The sequence below is a fragment of the Rhyacophila brunnea genome, unplaced genomic scaffold (genome assembly GCF_057557595.1).
Source record: "Rhyacophila brunnea isolate RB1 unplaced genomic scaffold, BYU_Rbru_1.0 scaffold_106, whole genome shotgun sequence".
NCBI lineage: Eukaryota > Metazoa > Arthropoda > Insecta > Trichoptera > Rhyacophilidae > Rhyacophila > Rhyacophila brunnea.
The window spans coordinates 653,762-673,864 of NW_028232759.1; positions in this window are offsets into that span (position 1 = coordinate 653,762).

A 20,103-nucleotide genomic window follows, 5' to 3' on the forward strand; every position below is an offset into this window, starting at 1 on the left:
TATGAAAAATTAAAAAAAAAACAATAACTCACTACGTACAATTAAAATTAGTTTACTCAAAAACTTAATGTCGTAAATCATTTACAAATTGATAATTCGATATTTAGGCTATAAAAATATAATTTATATAGTATGATTTATTGGTAATCATAACGCTTTTTCGTGCGCGAAAATTTATACTTTATTCCAAGATTCTAGCACTTATACTAAAAGCTAATTCTAGTTTTCTTATACAAAAAAAGATTCATTTTACAGAAAAAGATAATGCATTTAGAAGTAAAACAATGTAATTGCAGCAAAAATAAGCTATTAAAATGCTTCAAGTGCACATTATATTAGAATAAAATCATTTACACACATAACTATAATAAAATTAAATTTTAAAGCAAATAGATTAGATCTATAAAAACGAGTATGATTCATATACAAAAAAGCAAAAGAATATATGTGTTACATGGTTCATTACTAATACGGATTGTTTTTGTATTTGCTTTACAGAAACAAGTTTTTATTTGAACTTATTTTATTTTTATTATCATTTTGAATAATATAAAAGTCTGTATATTGATGTTTTAAAATGGTGTATGATAATAATTATAACAGCGGATCTACGTATAACGAATACTCTGTAATATATTAGTGCAGAACAATAAACATCTGTATCTTTAATATCATAACTCGAGAAAAAGGAATATCCACTATGAATATAATGCAAAAACAGTAATAATTACGATTGTGAATCTTATAAGCACTATAAAAATATCGCAGATTGTATCTATTTTTTTTGTTCTTGCATAAAAAAGTTTGTTTATATTTTAAAATGTAATAAAAGGCATACAAAAATGCATGACAACATAATAGTATTCTTCATATCGATAATATCAAAATCTATAACAAAATATTATGATATACGCGCAATGTAATCTAAAATATTTTTTTTTGCAATACGAATATATTTCTTTGTGTAATAGCTAAAGACATACTAATTTCCGTGTAAAATGTATATGAAATGTTACTGATTTGTTTTTTTAGCCTTTTCATAATAATTTTTCGACGCGTAAGCAATCTTATGTATCGACTTTATACGTATTATTGTTACGCTAAGATTAATTGTATGTCTTTAGAATGTGGATTTTTATCTACGAAACGGAGATTTTTCAAATTATAGTTACACTTGTTATATAATTTAAATATAAATAATACATGCATAATCTTAATTATAGAAAAATTTTTTTTAATCTCTCGAAATATATAATAAACTGCTGTGATACGAATTATTTACTGTAAACTTTATGATCAAATAATATAATAATATTTTTTCATAGCCTAGAACAACAATAAAACAAACAAAAAATATATTGAGGGGAATATCGTATTATATATTATGTTATTTACTGCCAAAATCACATTTCAAAATAAAATATAAATTTGCTACTGTTTATGACTGGTTTTTACATATAGAAAAAAAATGAATATTTAAGAATATTTTTTTTGTCACATTATATTTTTAAAATGGTTTTTCCTATCTTTTATGCTTTTTATTTTACATTTTTGTATATCTAATTCTATATGGTTGTTGCATAACGTTCCTATATATCATTGTATTATTTAAAAAAAAAAGATTGATAAATTAATAAAAAATAGTTTTTTAAAACATATCTTAAACAGCTTTTTTTGTAAATGTCTATAAAATTGATTATAAATCTGCAAAAATAATGATTACTTGTCTAAATCTACGTGTATAATATATAACTATTTTTGCTATTACCTTGCCTTTTATATTTTCAAAAAATGTTAAAAGTACTGTTTTCTATATCTTTTTATACTAAAATAAAAGTTGCACGTAATGCTATTGTAGGATAAGAACAAATAATATAAAAATTTGATGATTATTACTTAGCACAAAAAACAAAAAAAAATCATCAAACAATACATGCAACAGCTTCATACTAGAATCCCTCGTGCGTAGATATTATATATAATCTAACAATTTTATGGGTCTAATTATACAGATCATAATAAATTATTTTTATAAGAATCCAATTTTTTGACAAAAATGTATTTTTTCAATGTGACCTTAAGATACCATATAAAAACTCGAATGCAAAGACTCTTGTAACATTGACAAGAAATAAATAAAAATTTTAAACGTACAGCACATTTTTGCATATTTAGAAAATCTTCGTTAGAAATGGCATCATACTATTACTATAAAATATATTTTAAATCATAAAAATTACCCGTATCAGACAAAATTTACAGTGTATGACAATTTAATAATAATAAAAAATGCATGTATCTTAGTTTTCTTGTCCCTTTTACGTGCCATTAGCTATTTTATAATTTTAAAAACCTTTAGATGTGTATATACAAGTATAGAAAAAACTAAGAAGACGCCATAACTATTCACATATAAAAGATTTTAATATAAAGCAATAATCGGCTAGATAAATTTATAGAGGTAAAACTGACCATATGAAACCATTTGAAATTACTTTGGTGATCTTAGGATATTCATAAGTAGATATTATATTTAAAGTAAAGCAAAAAATTGTTTTTGATATTTTTATCTATTTATTATACTAATTACGTAATCGCGTATACATTTCTATTTTATAGAATGCTAAAATAAGAATTTTCATATTGGACATAACAAGAATAAAATACTGTGGCGCTATCATATGTCAACTCGCAAGCATAAATTTTTTTAATGGTAATGGTTATAATAAGATCCATGAATTTATGTATCTATACTTAACTTAGCAAATGAATAACTTTGCTATCACAGTTTTGCAAAATATGCAATTATCATCTTAAATTTTCATTTCGAAGACATATTGAGTTTTTATAATTTTTACATACTTTATAGCATATATTAATGAAAAAATGTATAAATCCTTTGATGTAAAAATAAATTACCCTTTATATAATGTCAATGAGAAATTTATAGTATGTCTAGAATTTGAATAATAATGTACATATAAAAGTCAGTATGCATACAAGCTATATTTTTTTTTACAATGTTTTAATAAGCTGTAAATGAACCTTTTTATATAAAATAATAAAGATCTTACAGAAAATACATACATTCTTCTATACGGCGTATATAAAATACAATGCTATATAGAAAATATTTTATTTTGTGAATTGGAACATATCTTAATTTTTTTAGGATATATTATATTATTTTATTTAGCGTACAGTATTCTTGAAAAATCTATAAGAAAATTGTAAGTGATATTTGCAAGGACTGACAGTTGTTTTCATACTTCTTTGAGTGCATAAAAAGGTATAGAAAGAATTTTTAGGTTCTTTTTTTTCGATTTTTATACCATGATTGTATAATTTGATCAGAATAAGTGATAGGTGATTTCTAGTTTTTTATTTATATTATTCTGTTTATATATATTTAATTTTTACATTTTTTTTTATTCTATTATATATTGGCAAATCACGGAAGTTTGTTATATTTATGATATTAAAAATTCGCAAAAAGTATAAGATAATAGAATTTGCATTCGGTTTAGCTATAATGACGCAGCATCAATTTAATTTGCAAACAATCGTTAAATAGCTAATATTTATATTTTATTAATATTATTTATACTCTTTCTATATATCGAAAATATACATATAGTAGAATTGCTTATACAATATATTAAAAACAATCAAAAAACGCGTATTTTATAATTTTTTAACAGCAATTTTAATTTTCTTATGATCATAATTTTCATGCATGCAATATATGTGACCTTCTGCAATTCAAGGATGATGGTATGTCTATTGATACACAAAACAAATTTTAGATTTTTTATGAGACTTCGTTTTTTTTTTATGTATGCAACCTGTATTAATTTTTTTTTGCGTTTGCTACATAAGAATACAAGCTAAACAGTACTTTGTCGTTTTACCATTTAATAAAAACGAAATTAAGCGCGTAAAAAATATTAAATAGTTGGAAATGACATTTGTAATACGTTTTGATATATTTTAGTACGTCAATTGTAATCAATTGTATTTTTTTAAAAAAAATAAATAAGATATAGAAATATGCTCTGTATAGTGTTATTGTACGATAATATTGAATAAGATGTTTTTTTTTAATTTTCAACGTTATAGTATTTTATTGCAGAAACGCATGACAATATTTTTACGGTACATAAAAAATATTTATGACGATAAAGAAATTGTTTTGATTTATATTACAATGTCTTTTGCAACAAATCTGATTTAATTTTGCACGAAATAATATCTCGTGTGCAATGTTTGGCTTAAAAACAAAAGGTGGTCTGTTTGCAGCTTTACTAAGAATTTGTTTTGTTTTTCAAGGGTGCAAAAACATAAGGTTTTTTTTGTTTCTTTTAATATGTTTGTGCATAATATATTGACAAAAATCGAAAAAAAAATGTATCATAAACTTTAGAGCTAAAATTACGGATTATAAAACTATACATACCTACAAGTTTGCTTTAAATTATATATGTTTTTCAATCCAATAATTCCAATTTCTTTGATTATGATGTTTTTTTTTACAAACAATTTTTATTGTAGAGTAAAGTTTTATTCGATTGTGTACAAAAAATTATCATGTTGTAATGTAGGCTAGCTAAGATATTCACTTTGTATTATAAGGACATGCTAACATATAAAAAAGAGTGGTAATTTATAAATGTATACAACGATCTAAGCTTCGTCTAACCAATAAAAAGATTATAATGCTAATAAAATAAATTTTTAATTGTTAATGGAGAGAAAACATTTTTTTTTTGTGTGAAGTACTATATATTATATCGATGTTTTACTTGAAAAACTCTAATAAATATGATGTGCATGTTAATAAATTTATGTAAAAAAATCCTTGTATAAAAAATTTTGGGTACGTGATCGTAATCGTACACTTTTACTGCATTATACAAATAAAAAATGCTTTTAAGTCGCAAAAAATTACTTGCAAAATTCAATAAGATTTTCATTATATTTTCATACGAATTTTAAGGCATTTGCGTATTGGAACTTAGATAGAATCCGCAAAACATATTAAGATTAAATCGTATTCTTGATAGGAGAAACACAAATTTCTATTTTTATGCCATAAATGCAAATAAAAAAAACTTGTTTTTTTTTGCATAATTTCTTTCCTAATTTACTTTAAGATATTAGAGAGTTCTCTTTTTTTTTATATTGACATATAAGATGATGACAGCTATCAGCAATAAAATACTGTTTTTAGGCTAAAACATATAGCATCAGTCGCAGAAAAAGGTTAATATTTAACCATAGCATCTATTTTAACCAAGCAGTTGATATTAAAATATTTATGCAAGAAATGTAACATATAACACAAAAAACGTAGTTACAGTATAAGATAAAATTTAAACTGCATTTTAAACTGTAAATTAGTTAAAGTTCAAAATTTTAAATATAAATAATATTTGATTTCGTACAAAAGTAAAAGATTAAAATCGATAATATAAGCGATTTAATTTATATATAGATAATATATTGTGTTTATATAATAACGTGCGACATTATCTTTAGATAAAAGATATATTCTCATATATAAAAGTACTTAGATTGATTGCAAAAAAATTAAAAAAAAGAAAAGAACCCTCTTAAAGTACAATCAATAACTAAAAATTTTTATAAATACTAGGCAAAAGCATATATACTCTGTTTGTCAACGTAAGACTGTGATAATGTTAGATTTTCGTTCGCAATATATGCAGTTCTAACAGCTTTACTTATTTTCGGTAATAAAAATGGTTGCATACTAGATAAAAGTAAATTCAATTGTTTTTGTCTTTTTATATGACAACTTATCGATATAAAAAGTAATTCAAAAGGTTTTAATAAATGTTGCATGCACATAACCTATATAACAGCGAACTTGATAATATTTTAATTTATACATTATTTGCATTGTTGTGACGCAATAAAACTCACCATGCTTTGCTATTAGCTAATAGATAACAACTGAATATAACACAAATATAAAACTTATAAAATCGTACGGATAAAAAAAAACTTTATGTTTAACTGACAAAAAACATAAAAAATCACGTATTAATAAGTTAACCGTGCATATCCAGACACAAAAAATTACACAGTCGTATTCCTATCGTTTTGCTAGCAATATTATTGTGCTAATCTTGCTTAGATAAAAAAATGCTCTGTATCTTATATGTATATATATAAAATATATATTTTATAGCATAAAACATATTTCTCTACTATATGATATAGAAAAATTTAAAAGTTGAGCACAAACTTGCATAATAAGCAAATATATTGTCTATAATATAAATCTCGTAGACTTTTCTGATAATTTCAATTTTAAATTCATTTTTTCTATGCATCGCAATAGCCTTTATAAAATGTGTGTGCTTTATCCTTTTTTGGTTTATACGTATTTTATTGTTTTATGTTGTTCCACTTTTGAACTTACACTGAAAATTTTTTTCTGGTTTAATATACATGAATACCATAATTTTATTTTATAACAAAAATATTATTGTAGCTATGCAAGCGTAGCGATTTTAACGCTTTCATCAATGCTTTAGGTTTGACTTTATTTTCATTTAGAAAGTCATTTTACATTTTCTTGAGCCAGAAAAAAATATCTTTTGCATAATTTCACATACGATAAAAATATCATATGCATTACACATCTTAATTGCGCAGATGATATTATACCTTTATTTATCTAAGCTAAAGATAACAGCCATAACGAAAACACAGCATATACTTGTCACAAGATGCATATAATAACTATATCAATATGTCAAATTCTTCATGCAAATTGACTTTGCATCAAAATATTAGTAAAAACTATTCAAAGTTAATATAGAATCAATACAAAAATTCATTAAGTACAACTTAAAAGATTGCAACAAGATATTCTAAATATGAAGAATGAGTGAAATATACGAATAAGACCACCTAAAGACTTTATAACTTTTGCTTGTAAATTAGGATACTGATAATTTTTTATTATGTTAGCTTAAATTTATATTGCACATCGTTCAAATGATATATTATAATGCAATATTCAAATCAGCTATACTAAGATCGTATAAAGCACACTACAAATTATTTTAAATACAATTATAATTTCTTATAAACTATAACTTTCATTAAAATATATATTAACAATATGTTCAAAGTCTTAAAATTCAAAAATCTCGTACATCAATTTATAAATAGCAGATACATACAGATTGTTGCCCAAAGACTATGCAGTGCTTTTTCAAATGAATTTTTCATAAACAATACAATTCAATTTTGTGAACAGCAGATAATGATTACACAAAACATATATAAAAGACTTCGTCTTTGACATAATAGTCAGCGTATATTCATTTAAATGTTATCAATCTATGTACATGCGAATTTCTTATGTCTATTTAAATCCGGAAAAAAATATGCGCATAGAAAAGCAATTAACGAAAAGTATTTTTCTGAAACATAAAATGCTTAATTTATGTTTAAGTTTATTGCGATACATACTATTGCAATGTAAAAATGCGAATAGATGCTCGTAAGAAAAAGCAGGACACATAAAAAGTATGAAAGTTATACGCAAAGATATCGATTTTTGGTTTGAGACAAAAAACCGTACTTTCATTAGTGCGCACGTTTAGGTTCTTTTACAAACAAGTTGCCACATACTCTTTTTTTAAAATTGAGTGTCATAATCTAGACAGCCTTATATCTTTGTTAACAGTAGCGCTTTTTACTTAAAATTATACAAGGAAAATATTAAAAAAAAAAGTAAATATAAATTCTATGGTATATTTAAAAACATAACAAAAAATTTATTAGCAAAACAACGTGTTTAGACGAATTATATAGCTATTCATCTATTATCGAAAAAAATCATATGTTTTTGCTTTAATAATTCTTAGTTTCACGATCAATAATACAGGGTGTTTTTTTCGTCTTAGGGGATAAATTTTGATATTTTATGCGGACAAAAAATTTCATGATTATTTTTTTTATATATTTTATTGCGAAATTGTATAGTACGTAAGTAAATTTGTATAAGATATTTTTTTGATCTATATGAATCATGTTAATTTAACTCTTCTATTTATAACGGGAGATTACAATAGATTTACAAAGTATTATATCATACAGAAAAATATGTAAGAAAGATTTTCTTAGACCTTTTAAAAAAAAACAATTATATCTATAAGAAGCGCAAGTATGAAGCGTATGTAAACGTAAAATTTACTATATTTTTGTGCAAATTCATAATTTTGGTATTTTTATATGCATTATTTTATATCTATTTCTAAAAAGGTATAGAATTACTCTTTTGTAGTAGATTTTATCAGATTCACAGGTTTATTTGGCTACTCTAGATGTTTTTGTATATTTTTATATTTGAAATTACGCTAGATTTTGTTTAGAAACAGTTACGTAAACAGACTTTAAAAAATTTTTGTCTGCTTAAAACTATTTGCATTTAAAAAATGGAAAAAATTTGTTTTGCAGAATATGACACATATATTAAATTTTTAAAACTGAGAAAGATAGTAGAAATTTGTAGGTATAATAACACAGTAAAATTTATACACGTTTACGAGCATCTAATAATTACATGTAATCATAAAAACAAGCCGCAAATTGCTTCCTTATCTACTCTATGATAAAATTTACATACTTATTATATAATAACATTTATCATCTTTATTTATCCTTTTTTTCATATAAAGCCCCAGTACATTCGATTGTGTACGAAAATATAAAATCATAATATAATGAAATTCATTATAAAACTTTACTATGTAAGAAATTTTCACATTAAAAATACAGTTACCTTCTACTCTATACATTCTCTATATTCATATATTTTCGTAATTACTTAGTATAACTTTAACAATTTATAATTTATTTTGTAGAAACCAAGAATTGCATCAGACAAGATTATTGATAAAATTTCGCGTATACTAAATATAACTCACTAGGTTTTTAATATGCTTTTTGTACAGTTTTTTATATTTCAAATAATTTTTTGTTCATTTTTTTATATACGATACACGTTACAACATTCTTTTAATTAAAAAATAACTAAACTAAATTTTTTTATATTATTTATATCATTAAATATATAGGTAAATGTTAAATAAAGCAACAAGAATAAATTGCATATGTGCGTTATATAACACACACAGTGTTCTGATGATTTATTAAGATAATACTTAAAAATACTAGTCTAGAATATTGCTTTTAGGCATAAATTTTAGCAGATCTTTTGAGTATGTAAATTTTTGCGTTTTGAAAAATCTAAAAATTGCAATATGTTAAATCATGAATCTAAAAAATAAATAAAGAAATTATAATTTATTTTAAAAAATATGATTTCTCAAACTAGAAAAATATAAAACCCTGAAAGTTTTATTGGTTTGTCTTCATGTCTGTACGAATTATAGAATGTGTATTAAACTAACATATGATAATACTTTTTTGAAGGTTCAGTACTACTATTTATAAAAACGCGGTAAAGTGTAATTATGTTAGAACTGTTTTTGCTATATATACAACGTGCATTTTGTTTGTTTAAACTACGTAAAAAGATTTTTGTATATGCATACAAAAAAATTGTTCTTATAGATCAAGTAAAAATTTTATATATAATAAATTTTACATGTATTATTTTTTATAAGACTAAAAGATATTTTGTAAATAGACAATTATAATACTCGAATATTTTTATTTGTATTGTATGTCAGATTGATTGATATATTTATATGTTTTCTTATACACAAAAGTTTAAGTGCATTTATATGTTTATTTATACAAAAAATAATAATAACACTTGCAAAAAGATAACATTAAAAAGACACTCAGACTATTACGATTACAGCAGAATACTTTAAGATGTAATTTGTGGTTGTAGAAAATCAAAAAAGATAATTGTGACTTTTCTGCTAAGAAGTACAGGGTATATGTCTGGTTATCGCATAAAAATGCTACAAATTAAATCGGTTTGTCTATTAAAATTTACTAATTTCTTGTAATAAAAACCTATAACTTATGTACATCAACAGAGTCGCAACAAATCTTTTTTACTTGCAAGAAATTTTTATAGTCATACATAAATTGTGTTATATATTTAGTTTTAAATTGCATGTTATACTGACAGCATCGCTACACTAATCACTGTCATTATAATTTCTATTGCAATTGCAGAAACAAATATAATGTTCTTTTCAATATTTTTTGTAGCTTAGATAGTTTTTTTTTAAACTTCGAATGACAATTTCAAGAGTATATAAAGCATCTTACCATAATCTATTTATCAATTAAAATCCATCTCATACCTCAATCTTTAGAAAATATGCAAAAAAACTAATAATTTGTGTTTGCAATACACATCATTATTTATAATATTTCTAGGTCAACAACGTAATTTTTTTGTGTTTATTTATCTATTTTATTATTTTTTGCCATTATCGCAATTTAAATAAAACTTATAAGCTTAAAATAATATGAAAGCGGTAATAAGATTATCGGTTACATTTGTACGGATTTTAGCAATTTTTATTAAGTGATGAATTCTTTATCATAAAAGAAAAATTTAAGGATGTTGCTGTAGATGCTTGAAATAAATATACACACAAAAATTCTTTTTTAGAAGTTATTTACGACTTTTGTAAAAAGCTTTTTTATTCTTCATTTTATATGATAATTGCTAACTAAAATAATAATTTACTATTTATTAAAACTTATATTATCAAATCACATGATGTTTTCAGCTAGAATTATTTTTAAAAATATATCCAGTGAGCTGATTTATACAATCTTGATACAAGGTAGATATACTTATGAAAAATATCAAATATATAGTTATTATCACGAATTTTTATTATATTTTAACAGTGAGATATAAATTTGAAACATCATACTTTCATAAATTTTTAACCTTCCCAATATTTTTATTTGTAATAAATTGTTTGTAAATACCAAATTCTATATTTATACATGTTATTATATTCTATAAAATTGTAAATTATAAAAACAACCATTTTACTGCTAATATATTTTTATTGCTATAACTTAATTACTAGTTTAAATTCTGTCGAGTATCTTATATTTAAATTTTTTAATTTTAGTAAATTTAATTTATATGCAATATAATGCTACACTGTACGAAACAATAAAAATACAAATTTATACGTTATTTTCAATAAAATAATCAATTACATAAAAACTATATTATTGTATATAAAGAACAAGAAAATTATATATAAAGTCATTTACATAACAATAATTTGCATACACGCATATTTTATACCAGCAGTCATCAACAATTTTTTTTTATTTTGCTATTTAATTAGCAAATTTTGTTAACATTTTTGGCTGTTTTATTTTTTTTCTCATGAAATTACTAACTTACAACCATACTTCTTATGACTACTTTAACGTTGTTTCTTTTAGCGAAGGTAAATAAAATAATAAATAGATATATAAAAAATACATTTGCAATGCTAGCAATCCTTTTTATAAATCATTCCTTGCCAAATTGAAAATGTTTTTGCAATATTATATATAGTTTAACCAAGCGGTCTACCAAAAAATACAACAGAACAATATATTTAACGATTCCGAAATCTTTTTAATATTATATTTTTATTTTATTATACGATCAGATCATTTTTTTTTTGCATTTAAATTTTATCGTAGAATATTCAAAATGATCTTTATGCACAAAAAAAACATTTTTTGACAGGCAGATATATTTATAATTGTATATGTGTTATTACAATTGACCGTATCTAGTATGTCATTGTTCAGTATGATGTGTTAAAAAATGTGATCTCTATATGATTGTATTTTTTACATATTAATAAAGTGATTCTGGTCACAAGCAATAGTATTAATTTATAATCTGCAGTCATAAAGCATTTTCATAGCAAACCTACATATCATGTATACAAATTAGACATTTTTCCTAACGCGAAACGAAATTTAAAAAAAAATTATTTTGGCTCTATATCATCCTTATAACTTTGTATGCATCAACGGAATAATCTTTGCAAATCTATGAGCCGCATACTTTATACATTACATCATTAGAATTCACAAAAAAAAATAATACATATGACATTTATATATAAAAAAACAAAATAGAAAAAAATTCCATGGTAAAATATTTAAAAAATAATGTATCATAGTCAGATAGTGTTTGCAAAATATATGATGGATGTAATGATAACCAGTATAGTATTAAAATTTTGGTTTTAATTATTACACGGTTACACGCGAATTTTATTTGAAAAATTAAAATAATAAATACATATAAATATAAAAAATTATCCAAATAACGCAAATTATAGAATTATTATATATCTAAAAAATAAAGGCTGTCATTTTTCGTAACACGTCAATAAAAATATTGTCAAAAAAAAATTATTTTTTGGCATTGCTTATTGGCATATAAGAATAATAATATTATAATAAGTGGTATCGTTGATCTGTTATAAAAATAGGTATATTCATGTTTATATCGCTATAGATCTTTCTCTGTTAAACCTCTAAATATTTTGTGCTAATTCTATTGTTTTTTAACTTTCTTTTCTATATGTATTTGATGTCAAATTTTTAAAAGCCAAACAAAATATATCTGTGTCTATGTTTAATACTACACATCAAGTATTTTTGCAATTCTTAAAGCATCTTATACAATTTTGTTCATACGATATTTTAAATCATAACATGATAGTTTTGTACATATGAAAAAACTAACAATATAAATTTAAATTACCAAATATGATGCAAAACAAACTTAAGTTATATATTCTACTGCGGTCTACCGTGTTTTATCGCTTTGTCATTAATTCTAGTTTTTTTATGATGATATATAATATTTTTTATATTCATTACTAAAAATTATAATTGAAAAATATTTAGATCTTAAAAAATTTTTTTTGCCGCAGACCTTAAGTTTTTACCTTATATGTAAAGTAATTTATATGCAGTAAAATTGTTTTTATTTTTTTTACCTATAGAAATTTTTGCAATTTGCTATGAAATAATTACTTTTTGATGGTTAAAATTAAAAACTTAGTAGATAGGCTTCCAAAGCGAATACTATTTTTATCATTTTAATATAGTGTTTTAGATAGATATACAATTCTTATAGCTAGCAGGAGATCAGATTCCGTGTATAACTTAATTTCTATTGCGGATAGATCATTCAATTTCCTATAAATTTGACTTAAACAATTTTGATACTATATATAATTTTTAAAATAAACAACTAATCCTAAAAAGTTTATTTAAAATAAAACAACAATTTATATATACTTTCTGATTACTTGTAAAGATGATAAAAGAGAAATTGCATACCATTTGCAAATTTGATTTCAGAATGCGTATACAATTCTTAAAATTTGCATAGATCGTAAAAATTGTATTAATACAATTTTATAATAGTAATTTTACAGCAAAAAAAAATGCTGCACACGATACTACATATAAAAACAAGTTTTGCACTATATTGTATCTTTTGCGTTTTAATTCAGTGTATAAAACTACAATAAAAAAGTATGAGGCAAAAAAATCTAAAGCAAAATTGTTTATCACTAAGTGAAGATATTTTGCTTGTCAATGTTACAGAAAACTACTTCATTACATATTCTAATGCAAAATTTAATTAAAATATACTCTATAAGTATGTAATGCAATATATATTAAAAATATCCGAGAAATTGTACTATTAAACAAAATCTCATTAAAAAATTTTTATGTTGCAAAATTGACTAAAATCATGTCTATTCATAGTTTCATTATTAATATCACACATTGAACATATTTTTAAAATAATTTATATTAAATCAAGCAGATCTTTTACAATAAAAGCTTTTATACATAATTTTCAATGTATGAGATATAACGAATGCGCAATATTTGTAATAATAATAACTTTTCGTTGTATAGAAGTAAAAAATCAAGCAGATGTAAGCTACGACATCCCAAACGCGATGGCTCAATTAGGAAATTTTACAAATATAAATAGTAAGATAAACGTTTTATTTTGTAACATGTATTGTTCTATTACAACATTACCAATTTTTTTTTTATGCTATTTCACGTCAAATATGTAATTACTTGCCAAGCTTACAATCATTTTTACCTTATAGCGCCTATATTGTGCATGTCTTAAGTGTGTATCTGATTATTAATTTATACAGGTAGATAAATTTGTATTGATCAAGTTCCTGTAAAGTTTTTTTATATTATATAATTTTATGCATTGTTTAAATAGTTTTGTATCATATTCAATACCTTTTATAATAACAATATTTCGAAAAAATGTCGTCGAATACAAGTATAGTGTATTTTTGTATCGAATGAAAGTATTCATAGTATTCTAGGCTGCATAAAAAAGTCAATATATACCTGTTCTTAGCGGCTAGTCTTTCAATTTGTTTCCAAATATTAAATCCCACTATATTCATCAGTCTAAAGAAGTCAATATTTTGAGGAAAAAAAGATGAAAAACGAACAGAGATAATACATAAAATATTACGTGTATATAAAAAGCATTTTGAAAAAGATCTACACGTATATTCAATAAGGTTACTTCTACCTATTTTCCATGTTTTTTACTTTTAATTTTTTATATTTTAACTTAGTTACATTTGATGCATCTAATTTTTATAACAACTTGAAATGGCATGTTTTTTTGCTTTTTGCAATACTCGCATCATATGAAAACACTATTTTTTATTTGTTACGCATATATCGTAATCTAATACCCGTACACGATATTTTTTAGTATACTTATAAACTGAGACATATATTGTTTTTCAAATAAAATTGTTAAGACTTTATACGAAATACGTAATTTTATATTTTCAAAGCAATTCTAAATTTCGCTTGAACATAAATAATTTTAAATTCATATTGATAATGCAAGTTAGTATATTTAAACATAAATTTACTGTTATCACAGTACAAAAAATGCTTGATAGTTTTTTTTTCGATCCTAAATTCTATTATGTTTACAAGTACTTTACATTGTAACAAACAAATTTATACCATTTATGTAATCTCTGTATCAATTTTTTTTTGTAAAAAAATTTTGGACTAGAGTGTTAAAAGCTATTATTTTATAAAAATACTTTGCCTTTTTATCACTTAAAGATTCAACCGTAAAAGCGTACAAGATTTTTTTTAGGTAATGCAATAGTGTATAAGAACAAATATGAGGAGAAAAGAATGCATTTTCCCCTTTTTTTTTATTAAGAAAATTTAAACAATTTTAAAAAACATATAAACTAAAAGTTCATACCGTCATGATCATATATTTGTAAAATGTTAAAACATACTTTTTCGATATATGATTCTATACATAGAAAACTAGATTATAAAAAAATAAAATGCGCAAAACTTCTAGAATATATACATTTGTATGAATTTAATTGTATTTTGTTGTATAATATATATAAAACTACTTAATGAATATTTTAACCGATGTAACTGTATCGGCATATAAACATAAACATAAACATAAACATAAACATAAACATAAACATAAACATAAACATAAACATAAACATAAACATAAACATAAACATAAACATAAACATAAACATAAACATAAACATAAACATAAACATAAACATAAACATAAACATAAACATAAACATAAACATAAACATAAACATAAACATAAACATAAACATAAACATAAACATAGACATAAACATAAACATAAACATAAACATAAACATAAACATAAACATCAACATAAACATAAACATCAACATTAAACGTATACATCTACATTAAACGTAAACTCAAAATTTTGTTCCAAAGTTTTATTATTAGAATATTATATATGTTGTATATGTGGGCTGGATTACGCTGCAAAATTACAAAATCAATTTTTTTAACATTCAGATCAATACATTGTATATTGGGAACACGTTGCATTTTATATGCTATTAAGACATATAGAAATCTATTTTAAGACTTTAACATTTGTATTTCCATATTGCGTACACATTATTTAATTATATGATACCTAGCACCATAAAGCGATTTCGTTTTTTTTTTCAGTAAAAAATTGGTCAGTTGGATGTATATATAAAATATTACGTTTTTTTTTTGGTTTTCCTATCAAACTTGATGTACCTCAAATAATCTTTACTTTTCAGTGTGATATGGTATTAAATATGTACAGAATAAGTATGATCATGTTTTAAAAATATTAAAAACATATTTTCATATACGAGTTCACTAAAGTTGTATATTTTGTATTAATGTTTATTTTTGTTTTATTAACAATTGTTCATTTTAAATACAATAATTTAACGTGGATATTTAAAAATACGTATTTTTGATATGAACTTTTTATAGCAATTGTATCTATATAAAGACTATCTTATACGTTTGAAGTATTTTCATTCTTTGTGTATATGATTTTACAGCGTATATGACAAAATATTTTAATAATATAGTCATTATTACTTTCTAGTCGTCATATCGAAAACATCCAAAAATTATTTTAGACCCATTAACGGCAGCACTTCGTAAGATATTATAGCATACAAAATATAATATTTTCCATGTCATATCAGACTTATTAGAACAGCAAAAAAAAATTGAAAATATTATGTGCAAGATCATCTACAAAATGATTGCGAGAACGCAAACATAATACATATTATTGTAAAAATCTCAAATTAATTTTGGATTAGAAGTAGAGAACGCGATTTACTCTTTTATGTCTATAGTTTTTGGTTGTAAAGAAAAAGCGTATTGACATTGTCATAGAATAGAGTATATTATTGGTATTTACTGTAAATGAGATATTCATTTTTTATAAGGTATTCGTATATCTAAAAAAAATAAAATTACTGATCGTACTCGAAAAGTAGTATTTCTGTAAATATACCTATACCAATTATATTTTCATCTACAAAGAAAATATGTCGATACATCTTAAGATATTAATATTTAACCTCGAACTTATGCGTCTGTGAATATCCAAAATAAATGTTTTATTTATAGGCCAAATTTTAGAAGTTACAAATACAAAGAAAAACGAGTATGTCAAAAAGAACAATGGCTTTTATTTTGTATGTTTAATGATTTACTTATTTCTGTACAGAGAAATTTTTTTTTTGTATGCTTTTCACTCATATTTTTATTTCTATGAGATGATAGATAATATTTAACATACATAAACTAACAAAACCAATACTTTTGCTCACTAATAGTGTTTAGTCATACGTAAAATAAGCTTATATGTTTTTAGAAAATCACAAAAAAAAATATAAGATGCAAAATATTATGTAAATACGGAATAAACCTTACATTAAATATTGTTGTTTTTTTGTTGTATTGTATTCTATATTTAAAATTTTGTGTATGATATTGATATATAAAATCTAATCAAAAGATTCCAATTCCGTTAAATCTATACTGTATATACATACTATAAGCATAATACGTACAACAAATACATTTTCTATTTGATGGAAGCATAATGAAAAAAATAAGATTAACTTTATAAAAATGATAATTTATGTAAAATCATAGAAAAAAATAAATATGAAATTAAACAGTACAAAAGATTTGAAATATTTGCAAAACCTGTCATTGTATATGTATAAAGATTTCTTTGGGCAAAAATATTACGATATTTCAGCTCGTATTTTATTTGAAAAAACGTTTAATAAAGTAACGGATTTACACATATGCAAATCACTTATACTAAGCTACACATTATGTCAGATAAGACATAAAATTTTCTATCATTAACTCTAAAAATATACCAAATAAAAACGACAAATTTTGATTGCTATAAAAAGTCCATTTATATACATTTTACGTGGAAGTAATATAATCAACACCAATAAAAATGTAAACAGATATTAAAAATGCAAAAAATAAAAGGAAAAAACTATTTTTACTACATCACATGTACCGTTCTTAGATTAGATGTCTTACTTAACATGAAAGTTACTCACTAAAAAAAATATTTACTATATTCACATATATTTCGTAAAAAATTGTAAGATAGTACTGTATACAAGCCAAAAAACCAAATAAGCCATTTTTTTGACATGATAAAAAGATTTTTATATTTGATTTAACATTATCACATTAATTTTTGCGATCAATATATAAAAATTTGTCTAAATAATAACTTCGGATCTGCTTGTAAAGGGTTAAATATTTTGAGTTTTGGCGAAAGATTTTGTTAAATCAGATTTATACTAGCTAATAAAATAAAAGGTAACTATTTTTATATTTCATATTTTAACAAATATATTAGAGCTATAGAATTTTTGATCAAAAAACACAAAAAAAACGTAAATTTATTGTATATGTGCATATTTTGCATTTCAAATACTCGTTTAGAATAGAATATATTATAATATGTATTTGATTTAAGTTTTAAATAATGTTGTGTATTGTATAGTTTTTTTAAAAATTTATGATTTAAGGCAGTGTATTTGATTTATGCACATAAGAAAACTGTGGAGAATAAAAGGCTTTTTTATATACAAATTGATCTCAGAGTATAAAAATATAGCGATTTCATGTTTCCTTCGCATCATTTTAGTATAGTTAAAGCATAAAATATTCTTTTCGCGTAAAGAGATAGTGAAAAAAAAAGCCGATAAATTATAAAACACGTATGAAATACGTCAGAAAATTACCTTTCATGGACATTCATATCTTCTATAAACAACGGAACATAAAAAAAACATTAATATTAGTCTTTATATGCTATACGTAAAAATATTTGTAGATTTTGTGTATGTAAAAAATCACAGCCAACTTAGATATAGCAATATACGTACTATTAATTATATTACCGCGTGTATGTACTCAGCCTAGGACAGAAAAAGAAATTTGTTTTATCTATGTCTAATTTATGTAAATAAGGTAGAAAGTACAAAAAAAAACGGCAGCAATAAACATAAATTACGATTGCATATATTAATTTCGTAATACTTATATAAGATATTTTATTATGAATATAAATGCAAAATGCATATAAAATATCATATTTGTAAGTGTTTTTAATTATCATCACGATCTTTCCATACGAGTATACAGCTTAGGCACATAAAAAAACGTTTTTTATGTATGATAAACATATATTAGACACGGAAAAATGGCATTGTAAAAAAAAAGATTATATAAAATTGCAATATAATTTTTCACATGTTTATGGGATGGCCGTCAGCAAAATGTGCATTATAAGTAGAGGAAGAACGCAACTATGTAGATATTTCAATTCGCTTCTAATATGCTTTAAAAAAAAAACTAATAAAGAATAATATACTATTGAGTGTTTTATGGTATCTGCAAGTACTGATGTATAGTTAGTTATGTTCGAAATAATGTCAATTCATTGATTTACATTTTAGTCTAAGCCACAAGTAAAATTCTTCAAAAATATAACATTTTATTTTCAACGATGATATACTACGGCATCCACAGCGAAAAGAGACAATTTTTATGCGTAAATCTTGCATATAGTTTACATTTTTGCGTTGTATTGTAAAATGTCAAACAATACCTATATCAAATATTTGATACATGAATTAGAAGCACTTTTTATTATATGTTCATAGAATAATGAATACAAATTATTTTATGAAAAATATATAAAACATACACAGTCAATAGTAGCATAACACAAATTCATTGACACAATTACTGATAGAAAAAAAACTTAAATAAACAAAATTCAAAGCAGTAAAATATAGATATTTAATGTGGCGCAGCAATTAAGTAATTATAGACAAGTATTCAAATCTCAAAAATAATAAAATTGTTTAAATATGCAATATAAATTTAAAACAGTTCGTGGCAGCTTTTTTAGCTGTATATTGCTATTCAACAAATAGAAAATATATAATATATTTGTACATATCTAAAATAAAATTGTCAGTTGAAAGTTTTTTGCAAACGTTCTCAGTTTTTAATTTATTTTTGATACAGTTTTATCAGTTAAAGCTGGTGCAGAAACTGTTAACAAACACGAAATAACACTCTACATGAGTAAATATTTTTCTTACAAAAATCTTACAATCATGTAAAAATTCATATATGATATATTAAAAACTA